This window comes from Anopheles arabiensis, chromosome 2 (assembly GCF_016920715.1).
Source record: "Anopheles arabiensis isolate DONGOLA chromosome 2, AaraD3, whole genome shotgun sequence".
Classification (NCBI taxonomy): Eukaryota; Metazoa; Arthropoda; class Insecta; order Diptera; family Culicidae; genus Anopheles; species Anopheles arabiensis.
Window position 1 is genome coordinate 4,317,998 of NC_053517.1, and position 14,527 is coordinate 4,332,524.

Consider the following 14,527-nt stretch of genomic DNA (forward strand, 5'->3'; position numbering starts at 1 on the left):
TGAGCGAAGGGACACTGGTCGAGCGTGCCAGCGAGTCGGTGATGAATTGGACTTGTAAGTCAGATGTGTTTCGTTCGTTAGTTTGTAGTTGAAACGCCATTGCAAAGCAATGACTCCTTACCTCTAGCTTGAAGTATTTATTGTTCTTAAATCTCAGAGCCGATATGTTACTAATCGTCATAAAACCTTGAGAAACGCAATTTCTGCTTTGTTTGTCCCTTCAACGTTGCCTTCAGTGGAATTTGGAACTGTGGAACCGATCCCTTTTTTAGGTCCAACCATTTCCCCAGAACTATCAATACTTGTTGACGTGAAAATCACGACTCACCCCCACGAGCCCACAAATCAGTGCCCACCGTGGCCCATGCACCCGTGGAAGACATGGTTGGCAATTTTCCCGAAAACATGTCGCAACAGCATGGCGATCAATCTCTGACAGCGCACCTCACGGACGACCTATTCGTTGAGATTGTTCGCGTGCCACACGTCGTCTCGTTATCGTCAGCACCGCTCTCCACCCACCCTTCGGCTCTGCTTCGGTCACCTGGTCGCCAGCCCACGTTTTTGTCACCGAAGACAGCCCAAGGCCGTTGCCATGAAACGCGCTTCCCGATGGGGAGAGAGAGAGAGGGATGTATGTGTGTTCCAGTTCATAAACGACACCGACACTGGTCGTGCATACGAAACTACACGGTCTAGTTCGCTACGGCACACGGCACGGCGTCATTGGCCAGGCGCAAAAGAAAAAAACTGTCATGCCGAGGGAGCGAGGCAAAATCACATCACGCGTTGCGAATAAAATGATATATGGAGCATAAAGCCTTCTCGCTGCGTCGGCTGCAGAACGGCTTCGCCGTGCCAAATAAGCTCATTCTTTCGCTGGAAACACGTCGACAGCTGGAACGACGTTTGTCGGCACTCGGAACGTTTGCTGCAGATAACGAACTTACATCTGTGCACTGTGTGCCGATGCCGCGACATAGGTCTGTTTGGTCCTGCCAAACGTGAGCTACTTAGGTTATGTGTTGAAGGGAATTTTTGCTTCCTTATCGCTCGGATGTTTTATGGACTGCTTTTGCTGCTGTTGCAAGGCTTTTCCCGCTGCAATGCCTCGTCCCAATGGGTGTTTATGAATGTATCCCAGCAAGGACAATCTACGCGAAATGTCTTACACTACGCTTATCTTTGCTTGTCGTTTTCCCGATCTCACAGTACTCAGTAAATAATCCGAGGGGCGAGTTCTTCAACTACGCTTCGATCGCCCACGAAAGTGACTTGTTTTAGACTTTGAGAAGATTACTCCGAAAATAAAACAGCTCTCTTGCTACACGGTTTGCGTCACCACTCGCAATCGAGCAACATTCCACGCGTTTCCGTGGCGTCATCCGCGTACGCCATTTCCATCAAATGCCCCATAATTAGGTTTGTCACCACGACGCGGCCTGATATTGCGTACGACGAAGAGTCTTCCCTTTTCGTTACTCCACGGGCGAAACGTTTCCGCCACTTCCTGGGACCGCCTGGACGCCTGGAACCGTGTGGCCAACGTTGGGCCGTTGTTGGGCCGCATTTGAGCCACATCGTGAAATAGATTATTCATGAGCATCCGCTTCAAAAGCGCCTCGGGACACTCGATCAGGTCATGTCCCCGGTGCCGGAGTGGGAAAGTGTGATCCGAAACCGAATTTCCTTTTTCCACACACACACACACACACGCTTACACACAGACACAGAAACACGATCACGATAGGGCGGCCGATGGGATGATGATTCGGTAAAATTCCCTTCCCCCCTTTTCCCCCCTTTCCCGGGGAGTGGTTTTGGCGGGTGTTTCAACTTGCAAAACACTTTCTTTGCCAAGCTCCCCGAAGACAAAGGAAAAACCGGACCCGACGGCGCATAATTTTTAAAAAGCATTTCAACCAACCAAAAAAGAAACCCTCTCCGACCCATGGCCGTGTTCGGTGGAGCAAATTTAGATGCGGTTTTTATCGCCGCGGCGCGGCTTTGGGGACTTTGGGCGTGCGATGATAATATTGTGTTACACGGTGGGTTTACAATATTTGTGCGCCTACCCTCTGGAGGAACATCGGTATGACAAATTGGCAGGAATTTTGGCAATGTTTCAAAGGACCTTTTTTCTCCCCGTTCACTTTCTCCACGGTCGGTGCGGAGTTGCTTTCGAAGAAAAGCCACCGAACAGACGGCTAAGAAGGAAGAAAACAATAGCGCATACACGCTCTGCTCGTGCTGAGATACATTATTGTGACAACCGGAATGGAAACTTTCCTTTTTCTTTATGGCGGGAGTGCTACAAGTTGCGCGGGTGAAAATCTAATCAAATTCACGAAAGTAATTGAAATACAAAAAGTAGACAACTTTACCATAAAACCCATAAAGCCTAATTACGGTGCACGCGCTGTCTGGCTCGGAGGTGAAAGAGCTAGCATCATTTCGCTTTCAAACGAACGGATGATGAGCCGTGAGGCGCCCGCTGGACGGCTCGCTTCACCATCGCAAACCACCATCATCCCGTGGGAGGTTTTGCGGTGCGAAAAGTTGCGGTCGCTAATCGTTCGTAAAGAGGGCGTCATTGCGTCGTTTTTCTTGCCACCGCCGGCTCCGGGCCGAGCTGATGGGGGAAAAGGAATATGGCGAATTTTCACCGCGACATCGAAAGCAAATCCCTTTGGGAGGGCGGTGATGTTTCACTTTTTGGTGCCGCCGAGACGTCATAATTCGTTCCTCGAAAGCGGTCTATGTGTGTGTGTGTGTGTGTGTGGTTGTGGGTGTATCAGGGTGAGCGTTGGCGAGCATTTTAGCATTAGACGGTGGTAGCAGCGATGAAAAACGACAAGTGACACGTACCCGAAAATGAAAATGGTTAACCGAATTAGCGTCTGAAGCGTTCAACGGTTTCAAGTGGCTTTTCAAGCGAACAGGTGGGGTGGCGTTGTAGCTGATTGCTCTCAATTTGCTTGCCCTTTATTGTTTTTGATTCGTAAGTGTAACGTTTGTTTGATGTAATTTATGCAGCTGGCAAGCTTTTAGCCAAGATGAATTATTTATGCAAAATGTAAACCATTTGCGATTAAAACGCGAATGCATAATAAGAATTTCCGAGAAGGCTTCAATGAGATTATGCTTAAGCTAAAAATAAGCACAAGCATAATCAAACAAAATGTAAAATGTACATTGCAGAAACAAGCACGGGTTGTTTGAAGATACGGAAGTTACACAAAAGAGTGAAAAGAACAATTAAAGTTTCAGACAATACATGAAATTTGCAATAATTTTACGAAATCGATTCATAACAATATGCTTATTGGATTGTTCTATAGAAAAAAAAGTTCCTATCGTCTATTTAAAAAATAATTATCGACCAATGCATGCAACCAATTGACGAAGAATGCAAAATCCGTGGATCGTATAACATTATTCACATTATTCAGCTTAAATAGCATATTATGGGGTCGACTCACCCACCACACGCTCGCATTAATGTGTATTTGCATTGCAAATTTTTAGAGTGCTTCTATCAGACATGTACTTTATCTGTATGATGTTGTGCATTTTTGAAGCTCGGCGTGGAAAATGTGGTTGCAGGTTGGTCAGAATTATGACTCCGATCGCAACATTTCATACATACTTCATGCGGATTCCAAGCGAACTACAGCATGCACCGCACAATGTATCCTTTTTTATCAAAAGTTTAATCGGAAACAAAAACCCAATCAAAGTATCTTTCGATGTGATCGGTATCAACACGTTTCGCACATTTTCTCACCACTCACCAGCAATCAAACTCGCATTACTGTTAATTTGCGAAACGGGCTAATCATTTGCTGTCCGACCGTGCTTCCGCCACCATCCAAACGACCATTTCGACACACACACACACATACACCCTCAACAAGCAGCATAACGATGGCGGTGGTGGTGGGCCAAAAGTAGCAATAAAACTATCATTTGTCCCAGATTCCCCTAGTTCGGAAAAGTGGCAGCTGACATTATCGATATATGCCTTGGCAACGACCGCGCGAAAAGGCCTGGCTCGCAGTTGGGCACGTTTATGGAAGGGGAGCCTAAAAAAAGGAAGGAAAATCAACGCCCGAACACTTCGCTCACAGGGACGTGTAAAGCTTTTAGCCACTGCCACTGCCACTACGGGCTTGGCAGACTTTTCGGGTTGGCTGTGACAGCGCGGCGGCCAGTGAACAGTAATGGCCGTCCCGCTTCGGCACAGCTTCGGCACAGAACGGTGGCTACTTTTGGCATAGTTCATACATTGATGGCCATTGTTATGACTGCAATTAAACGATTATGGAACACGCTTGCATCGTGTCCCGTGTGGGTGGGTCGAAGGGAGGAGGAAGACGATGTTTCGTCCCCCAATCTGTCAGTGACAGTTGAGCTCTAGTCCGGCGCCAGAGTATGTGCGACGGTGGGAACTGACAAACTGGAGGAAGCGAATCCTGGTAAATGTGTGCATGTGTGTCGTGTGATGACGTCTATGCTTCATCAAGGATAATGGTCGCTCGTTTTGCGCCAGCAACGGAGAAGGGCGCTGCCAGGAGAGGCTGCCAGTTTGCTCGAATGATCACCATCAGCGTCGATTTGATGTCTGTTGCCGAACTCCCCAACCGCAACACATCGGACTCATCGTTACATTCCGCTGGGAAAAAGGGACGCCACGATGGACGTGTTATCTTCCTGCCGTGTCGTCCGCGTGGCGCGAAGAGACAGAGAAGGAAAGTTCGAATAAACTCTGCTTAACAGAATTAAACTCATATTGTACGTTATTACAGTTATGCTTCTTTATTACATTTTCATGGCCATGACAACGCATCGAGATGGGAAGGACTGGTTGGACGAAAGAGAGCGAGAGCTAAAGAAGGAAGCCAGTGGAATGTAGCCCCGGGAATGGGTAGTCAATTGGAGATTATACGGCAGCTCCGTCCTACAAGACGTGGATCTAGGATGCCACGAAGTGTGTTTGTCTGTTTAGGAATTTGCTAGCGTTTCTTATCCTTTCCACAGTGAAGGATGAAACAAATGTCGCAACGGATTGTTTGCAATATACTTAGTGATGGTGGAATCTGTCACTTGTACTTGTACAAAGTGTATTGTGAATTTATCATGTTTTCAAGATTCATAAATAAATCTTTTGCCTGAGCAACACGTGTGAGAAACTTTTGCGCAGCACTGTACCAACACACACACACATGGCCCGATAAAAATACACCACATGTTAGGAGATTTCTTGCGCACCGTGTGCTGACCGAACCGTGGGCGTTTTTGCTCGTCCTGCCAGCTGCGATGCTCTTTGCTCGGTCCGAAGGAAAAACCAAGAAGGAAATCATTATCGAAGGATGTGAGCGGAATAGTAATGCGCGTGTTGCTGTCTGCTTGCAGCGAAACGGCAGGTCGATCGCCAGAAAACAGGAAGTAGTTTGCGGTCAACTTCTTGCACTTGTAGCCATTTTCCTGCACATCACAGCAGTGTTAGATAATATTTTGCCCAACCACGATTGTCCCACACTGTCTTGCGCTGCGTTTGTGTGTGTATGGCTGTGGTTTTGTGTTATTTATTATTTCCAAGAGCGTGGTGGTGACTTCAGCAGATAAGTGGTCAGTTAAGCAGCGCGAGGAATACACAGTTGGCACGCGTATGAATTTAATTTCGCTCCATTTTCAAACGTACTGCAAAGCTGTGTACGTGCTCAGTTGTGTGCTTTACAATTGTTTAGAGCTTGTGGGGGGAAAACCCCCAAGCGCAATATCTAAACGATGAGTGTTTCCCACTTCCATACGTTGAAGTGATTTATGGCTATTGTTGAGGGATTTATTAACTCAACAAAAACGTAAAAAAACAGAACGTTTTCTTCTAAGAATTAGCTCGTAAAATTGTTTGCAAAATTTAAATGAAAAGGCAAAATTGTGGAAAATTGCAACGGTCCGTCGGTTGTGTAGCCTTCGTGAATGAATATTTTCTTCCAAAGCCCACACCCCAACTGCAGGTTTTGAGATCAAGTTCACTTTCCATTAACATTACTTGGAAAACATCCTGCAACCCAGCGCCCTGGGGGTCCACCCCATCCAGGCTGCGGGCGGGAAAAATAATTCACGCTCCAATTATTTTTCCACCCTACCAGTGCGGTGGAGCAAATGGAAGAGAGAGAGAGAGAGAGAGAGAGAGATTGCCCGCCAGCAGCAGCAGCAGCAGCAGCAACGATATTAACATCAGCTAGGAAGAACAAAGGTACCGCCAGTGAAAAACAAAACCATCCAAGAAGTGTTGAAAAGGGTCAATTTTACTACGAGGATGAAAATGGTCGGTTGCTTGCTTGCTTTTCCAGCATCCTCTTTTCCTACTGTTCCTAGAGCTCGAGCCTGATTGTATGTGTGTGCAAGTTCTTTCGATAGCTTTATTTTGTTGGAAAAGGATTTCGGGAAAACGTGGAAAGCCCATTTGCCAATCAACCGTGGATCGTACAGCCTCGAGCGCTTTTTTAAAGGCGCTCTGGTATTGCAATTTTGTATACAAAAAACACATCGAAAACAAGGAAATCACGCACCGCATGTGCTTGTGATATTTTGTTAAAAAGGTTGCTGTATTAACATGTTCACTGTTCACGCTGCCACTGTTGTTCAACATCAAAGCGGCTGGTAACCTCGCCCCTGTACACAGGCTTCACCGGCAGCTTGTTTTGGCGTGAGTGAAGCAGTATCTTTTAAAGTTTTCCACGAACATAATGCAAATGTCCATACAAAGCCTGCACGGAGCGGAAAAAGCTGGCTATACACTTTCATCTCGATCGACTAATTGACAGGACCGCAGTGAATTTCCAGGGCTTTTTTCACTTCTTTCTTTCACAAAACTCCGAATGCAAGCTTGCAGTGCCAACCGAGAAGCCCACAGCAGTGCAGCGGGGGAGCATAAATAAAAAACATAATCAATTGCCGACACTGCAAATGGTTGCGCTCATCACTGCAGCAGTCGCCGGGTGACAGCGAGATGAAAGGAGCAAAGGCCCTTCCTCGACACTAAAGCTTTTAATGAAAAGGATACCGAAACCAGCGAAGCGGCACTATTTCAATAGTTGGTACAGTTTGTGCTGGCACGAAACCGCAGGACCGGCAGTCGGGCAATAGGGACATATCAAGGACAGTTTCGGTTCGTTTATTCGCACACGCTTGCCTGCTCTCGCTCTCTCTCTCTCTCTCTCTCTCTCTCTCTCTCGCTATCTAGGACACAGGCACACAAACAACACCCGTACAAAGTCATGTCAGCGGCAAAGCACTGCCACTGCACACGGCCAGAGTGCTATTGCAATGCCGTGAGTCGGAATAATTGATTAGTTAATTAAGTGCTCGGATAATGATGTGTCTCACAGCAGGGCCCGGCAGCCCGGGGATACACACTGCACTGCGCACCGCCACCGGAAGCGATGGCACAACTGAGGAGATGGCTTTAAGCTATTTAATGTACAACATAATCCCGCGAGGAAATGTCCATTTCGCTGGCCAGGAGCGTGATGGTGGTGGGTGTTTTCTTTAAACCTTGATACCTTAAGTGGATCAGTAAACAATGCGTTTGTGGAGTAGGGATCATGAAAGTCATGTTGCATCGGAACCCATATCCAAACAATGTAGGGCACTCGGACCGTTGCGGAGTTTGTTTTCGGTCCATTGTTGTTGATGCCAATTAAAATTCCAAAATTTCAAATCAACAATTACTTGCACTCCCCTCAACAGCCCCTGTCAGTCCTTCTTCTCTCCGGAGTGCACTTGTCCGCTTCCCCTGGAGAACGTGCTCTATTATGTGGCCATGCAAATCAAACACTCAATTCCTGCCTGCAATCCTGCCAAAGCCCCACTCTAATGCCATCCGTAATCCCGGTGCATTAGCGTCAGGCATCAGAGCACCACCAAACACCAAAGAGCGCACCATACTGTACGACGGTGCGGCTCGAACGTGCTCACCAACCGTACACGAACACGCGACAGCAACTGCTTCGTCCTCCCCGGCAAGCCGGAGATGGTTGGTCCCGTCGAGCGAAATTACTATTTGTCAAGAATTCCGGCACATGGGTTCCACCATCCGGGTGGGCACGAAATCGTCCTCTATTGCTGCAGCGTACGCCGTCCGTATCCGGAATCACGTCCGAGCGTACGGGCCAAAGCGGGCGCCAACACGCGACAACTCGCTCTTGCGGTTCGTACCAAATACACACACATAGAGGCAGACATTGGGCAACAATAGCGGATAATCCACATGTGTGGCCACGGTCCACGGGTCCCCTCGATCCCAGCCGGCCAATTATAAATAGTTTAATCACTCCCGTGGGACGCCGCTCGGGCCGCTTAATCGAACTGGAACACGAAATCTCGGAACTCCGTGCCTGTTTATGAGATCGCTTCGACCCCAGTTTCTTGGATGTGTGTTCCCTCTGCCGCTAGGTGGCGATTGTTCATTCCCTGTCCCTCGGAGGGGATTCACCGTTTACCTGAATTGGGTGGAATACGTCCAGCGATTTGAGGCTGACAATTAAAATTAATTTAACATTTTAACCCCTAATTGCTAGGGACGAGGGCACAAGTAGCGTTTTCTATGTGCGGCCACCCACAGCCCACACACAGAGAACTAGAAACAGATGTCTTTTTCCCACTCCTCCCCTCCAAAGAAAGAGAACAAAAGAGCAGCACGAAGAAGGAAAGTTTTACATCAGAAGCTAGCTCACATTGTGACACACGTTGTGCCACATTGGAGGTCGTGAATTTTGCTGCACGATGGAAAACATATTTCATACCGCTAGTGGCTGCATGGGCGCCCTGAGTGGGCGTCGTCTCGTGGGAAAGTTTGGACCCATAAATCTTTTCCTTTCCCTTCGTTTTTTCTTCTTCTTTTATTTTTCCTTTTTCCAAAAACGGATCGATTCCACATTTCGTTCAAAGTAGTCCATTTCCCGAGGCAGTTTCTGCTGGCTTATGCCTCAGTCGTCAGAACATGTGACCGATTGGCCACACAAAGTTGCAAAAAAAAAGAAGACCATACACACACACAAACACGTAGATGACCAGGAGGGTAGAAGAGATGGGAGAAAAATTATGTGTATGTGTGCTAACAAAACAAAAAACCGGGTTATGAACGCTTTCCCCACAAAATGATTCGGTCAATCGATTCTTTGGCTATGTAAAAGAGTTATTTAGATTCCGGGTTTGCACTCATGTTTGTGTAGCGCTCTGCCTCGCCTGTTTCCACTAAATAAATAACGATCGAATGGTTGTTGCAAAACATGGCTACATATACACATAAACAGGCAAACACAAACACGAGAGTAGGGTTTGTTTAATTCACTTCTGCCTTAATCAAAAACGATCAAAGCGAAACACGAAACACACAAACGCACCGTCCCTCTACCCCCCCCCCCCCCCCCCCCGAGGGGTCCATGTTGGCGAAGGAATGTTGCTGTTTCGATGTGAAATTAAAATTTCGCAAAACATACCACATCGAACACCACACACAGACACACACACACACGCTCCAATTTCAGAAAAAGAACCCCCGGGGAAGGGTGGAATGAAAGGATCACTTACACGCACACGCACCACAAAAACATAGAGAGATATGCATAGAACCGCATCATCACGCTTCGAAGCAACCATCGCACCATGTGTGTGTGTGTGTGTGTGTGTGTGTGTGTGTGTGTGTGTGTGTTGCGGGAGGAAAGAGGCTCCGGGGGTGGCATAAGTTTCGAGCCCGCAAGCTCTTACGGCCGAGGTTTGATCGCTGCCGGGCTTGCGGAAAAATTGGCCGTTCAAGCTTTAAACTTTTTGGCCCTCCATTTTGCGCCCCGGGGTAGCGTTCACTTTCGCACGCCGGCACGCCCGGGAAGGCTTAGTTTTCTTACGCCCGAGTTGATAATGAAACGGGGTTGGATTAAGCGTCTCCAGCACGTTCCCTTTTCCTGCACGCCTCCTCCCTGAAAGTCCTGAGCGCTCAGCCTTTGGCTGGGACGAAAACTTTACACGCCCGGCTAGATTTTGCGGTGGGTCTTAATAATTCATCGAATCTTCAAACGGCGTTTCGGTTCGGTTTGGGAGTGCGGTTAACCCCCGGCTCATCCGGAACAGGCACCAGTGGTGCCGGGAGCTGGCCGAAGTAGACGGCCGGGTGGTACCCGCTCGTTAACAATGCTAATTTATGCTAGCGTACGGTGTTTTCGGTGCGGAGGTTTCGATTTCGAGTCCGGGTGTCCTTCCTTTGTGACGTCGCTTCAAACCAGCCCAATCGCAATGCCGGTGTGACAAAGTTGTCTGCTTGCGACCGCGAACCAGAGTTCCCCATCATTACGTCTCTGTGCCTAATGCGCTGCTGCTGTAAGTTGTGGTTTTCAAAAGCGGTCGGTGCAACTTCCAGCTCCGTCTCGTGCGGGCTTTTGGAGGTCGTTTACACTCAATCAAACAATCGATGTCCGTGTGATTTGACATTGTTTAACTTCAATTACGGGTTGTGCTTTTCCGACATCGGTGTGGTCCCCAACCCCACCACCGATCGATAGCCACTGCATTGCACACAAACACACACACACACAGCAGCAGCGATTTCTACTCCAATGCGTCGACTCCTCATTATGCTGAGCGTTGGTCGCTGCTTCATTCCATTCCAGGCTCTCGTTTTTGTTTTGTTTTACCAACTCGGCGGAACCTCGAACCTATGCCCACTAGCAAGTCATTGCATTAATTAATCGCTTAAATCATGCTCACGAACAGACACACCGACACACAGACACACCGACACAAAGGAAGAGTGACAAAGTAGAACAGTCAATACGAGTTTATCGGTCGACGCTCATTATCTCGACCCGCTGCGTACTGCCATCCTTCCGATTATCATTAACAGACACCCTCGTGTCGACCCTCGTCACAACCCGATGGGGGTTTGGGGAGCCCGTACAGCACACACGCACGCCGTTCCCTTTGTACTAACCTACCCCAAAGTATCTCGTTTCCGGCTTCCGTTAAAGGCGACGCTTTTCCGGTATTTTCCGCAGCTCACAATCAAGGGCGCGCGTACGTCAATACGATTAGATGCGGCTCGCACACGGCAACACTGTTGATTCGCTGCAGCTTAGAATACCGCACAAGCACACAGACACATAAACACACACACTGGCGCTCACACACATCCGCACAAGCTCAATCGCAGTACCGCCTGCCTTGATAATCACGCTTCACTTTAACGGTGGCACATCGGAAAGCTTTTATCCTTATTATGCATCCTGTTTCACCCGCCCGTGTCACACACACGTACACATACACACACACATGCACACACTCGTCTTGCCGCTCTTCCCACTCCTCGTATTGGCACACTGGTTCCGGTGTGCTTCCGGTTGTTAGGAATTCTCTCGCTACGCTTTCCCGTTTTACACCAACACACGGATGGACACAGCACGGCTCCTAGCAGGACGCATGCGAATACAAAGATATTTTTCTCACCTCACCCGCACTGTGAGACCCTGTTGGGGGTTGGTGTCGGCTGGCTGGTTGCAGAGGCTGGGAGACTTTTCCCACTCTTTTCGCTACACGTTGCGACGCTAGATGGCTAGACTATTTGGCTGGAGGCTTTGCCAGCCCGTTGAACCGTCGAGCTTTAAGCCCCGTTGCGCTGATTACATAAACACTTCCGCCACGGTTGGCGAACACGACTGGGCGACTGGGGTTGCATCGGACGCGGACCCCCTTTTCGAAACACGTGACAAAGTGGGTCCTGTTATGCTTCTTTTCTGAAATTTCCACTTGGGAGGTACTTCAAAGCTGTTGGGGGATTGGTGTTCACCGGGTGGAGTGGATTGAATTTTCACCAATCGTTTTCCGGTTTCCGGACACTTCCAGTCAGTCACTGTGCTTTCGACCTCATTCACTTTACACACACACACTTTCCGGGAGGTTTATGCTTTTGCCTCTTTCAGAACGTGGGTGGTTAAATGTACTTCGCTAAGTGCTGTGTTCCAAAATTTGAAGCCGGCGGTTCTGTCATTCATTTATCCTTGTTTCTCTCAATGCTCACTCGCTACCATTACCACGGTACGGCTGACGGGGTACACGGCACGGACCACGGACCACGGCACTACGAAACACGCACACGCACGGCCCGGAGACGGCACACGAGCATCACGATGATGTGATGATGTGATCACGAGCGTTACTGACGGAGCTTGGCGGCCTGCAGCAGCACCAAAGACACGGTTTTTTCGGGCGCCCTCTTGTGCTGAGATTCTCCGAGCGCGAGATGGCAGCTTCCCCGTCGGGCCGGGTCGAAAGGGCCGAACGTGCGTTCGCGTTTGTTTCGGTACACGCGGGAGTTGTTCGGGCCTGCTGGGCCGTTCATCGTTCGGGGCATTCCGTGGCGCGCGCGAGTTCTAGCATTGGCGGCTGTTTGTCGTGTCAGGCTGGTCCGTTTTACTCACGGTAACTCTGAGTGCCGTTGTTTTGGTGGGGAACGGGCTGCAGATGCGTGATGTCGACGTTATGCTATGCTCTCCAGCTGAACTATGGGATTGTGTGGACATAGGGCTGCAGTGAATTTGGTTGGTAAGCAGCGATTAAACAGGTAAGATTAAATTTTATTAAATTATATTAAGATAGAGCTTAGTTCCTAATTGCGTGCACGTTTTTATCATTGTTTTTAAAGGAATCATCAACTGAACTACAAACACTGTACAAATGTAGATGCCTCAGTCGCTGTAACGTAGGGAGGACGTAAGTACGCAGCCAGTTGTCTAGAATGCAAACGATTCTTTGGCGATTTGAGTTATGTTTCAAACGAAGTCTTAAAAGTTATTTTTTTACTATTGTGCCTGATAGATTTGGTAGTTAACTCATAGATTGATGAAAGTAAAGAAGCAAATACTTTAAGGGTACATGGTCCATAGTGAATAACTGTAAATATATTTACTAAGAGACATTTTAAAACAAAAACTGCAAAACATAATTTTGATATCAATGTTATGCTTAGTATTTAGCAAATTGAAAACATTGGTACATATAAACTTGAGTGGGTTTATCGACCGGATTCTACCAAGCGGAACAGATGCAATTCAAGGTTGGATCATATTTCTTAATTGAAACAACAATTTTTATACGCTATGGACGTTACAAGGTTTCTCTTGCATTCTTGCATCTTATATCTTCTTTTCTGATGACGTTTAATGACGAGAGTTGTGAAAGTCTCCTTTTTGTCATACCATTCAAGTTGATAAAGCAAAAAATATCTGTCACAATTCCATCCTATTGTTTCGTAATGTCTTATGCACTTTTCACGTTTGTTTGTTATTCTTCTCAACGCCATCGTAAAAGCATACGATAAACTCACTAGATCGATCATCGAGACAACACCAAGCCTTCACTATTCACCTTCTATTCGATTATTGTTTCACCGACAACAACTGTCCTATTACTGCCCTTTCACCGACCTCCATTGTCTGCACATCTTGTCGAACATGAAGATCCCTGAGCTCGAATGCATCCCCAAAAGTGACCTGTAGTCCTCTTACCTTTTGCACACAGCTGCGCACTGCAGCCCCGTCAACGCGATCGATCACGCCGCACGGCGCTTAACGCATTTCCTGTCTACATTCTTCGCGCCTTCGATGGGAAAACAGGGTGTGAAAATAATGACTGGCACCTTGTTGTGCACGATGTCGCGGTCCCGGATGTGGGGCCTCCCCACTGGATCCTGCGGGCACCGTTTAAGAGCAGCCCCACAAGGTACGCACGCGAAGGCGAAAGATCGATCAGCTCGATCAGTGATCGAACGTTGGCGATAACAAGCCTGACACAGAAAACGACGATCGACGCTGATCAGCGAACCGGTTGATTGATTGCAGAAATCCGGGGCGCTGGGCGATGGCAGCGTGAACGGAACGTAATCGAACTAGTGTTGGGAATTTCGTTAAAAAAAAGGAACGGAACGGAACTAGTTCATTTTTCAAAAAGAACGGAACGTGAACCTGGGGTGCAAAAGAACCGACCCAGAGCTTAGAAGCCAAACTGTCTTCCAGGGGGGGGGGGGGGGTATCATATCGGACACCAAATCTAGATGGGTTCAACCTATTCCCAGTAAGCTGTACCAGCTGTGCTAATATAAAGCATGCATTTATTATCTACCATTTTTTTAACTTTTTATATGCGACGACCATTTTCGGTCAAAGCCTTCCTGTACCACTAATAGGCTTGGCTATCAGTAACTTATTAAATGCCCATAGCAGGATAATCATCCCAGTGTATGGGGGCCGATGTTATTGAGTGCTACGAGTTGACGATTGTATCACGAGATTGACTAATTATTTGAATTTCACTTACTATTTAAAACAAATAGTTTTTTTCACACAAATCGTTTACAAGATCACAGCACTCAAACGGTTGTCGAATGGAACAGAATGCTTCAAATCGAATGGCCAAATATTGGAATCATGCCGAGTGCCAAGATCATGTGGACATCGTGGCATAAAAAATAAAT

General features: G+C 47.7%; 1 protein-coding gene across 2 annotated transcripts in view; it reads right to left on the reverse strand.

Moving 5' to 3' along the window:
• LOC120894777 (hemicentin-1) overlaps nucleotides 1-12,237 on the reverse strand; it is a 51,049-nt gene extending 38,812 nt beyond the window's left edge. The window contains exon 1 of one of the 2 annotated variants that reach the window (XM_040297582.1): nucleotides 10,998-12,237. The gene's annotated coding sequence lies outside the window, so the exon portion shown is untranslated. Of the gene's footprint in view, nucleotides 1-10,993 lie in introns of both variants that reach the window. The other variant, XM_040297585.1, reaches the window with a different exon arrangement.
• Between the last annotated feature and the right edge of the window lie 2,290 nt (nucleotides 12,238-14,527).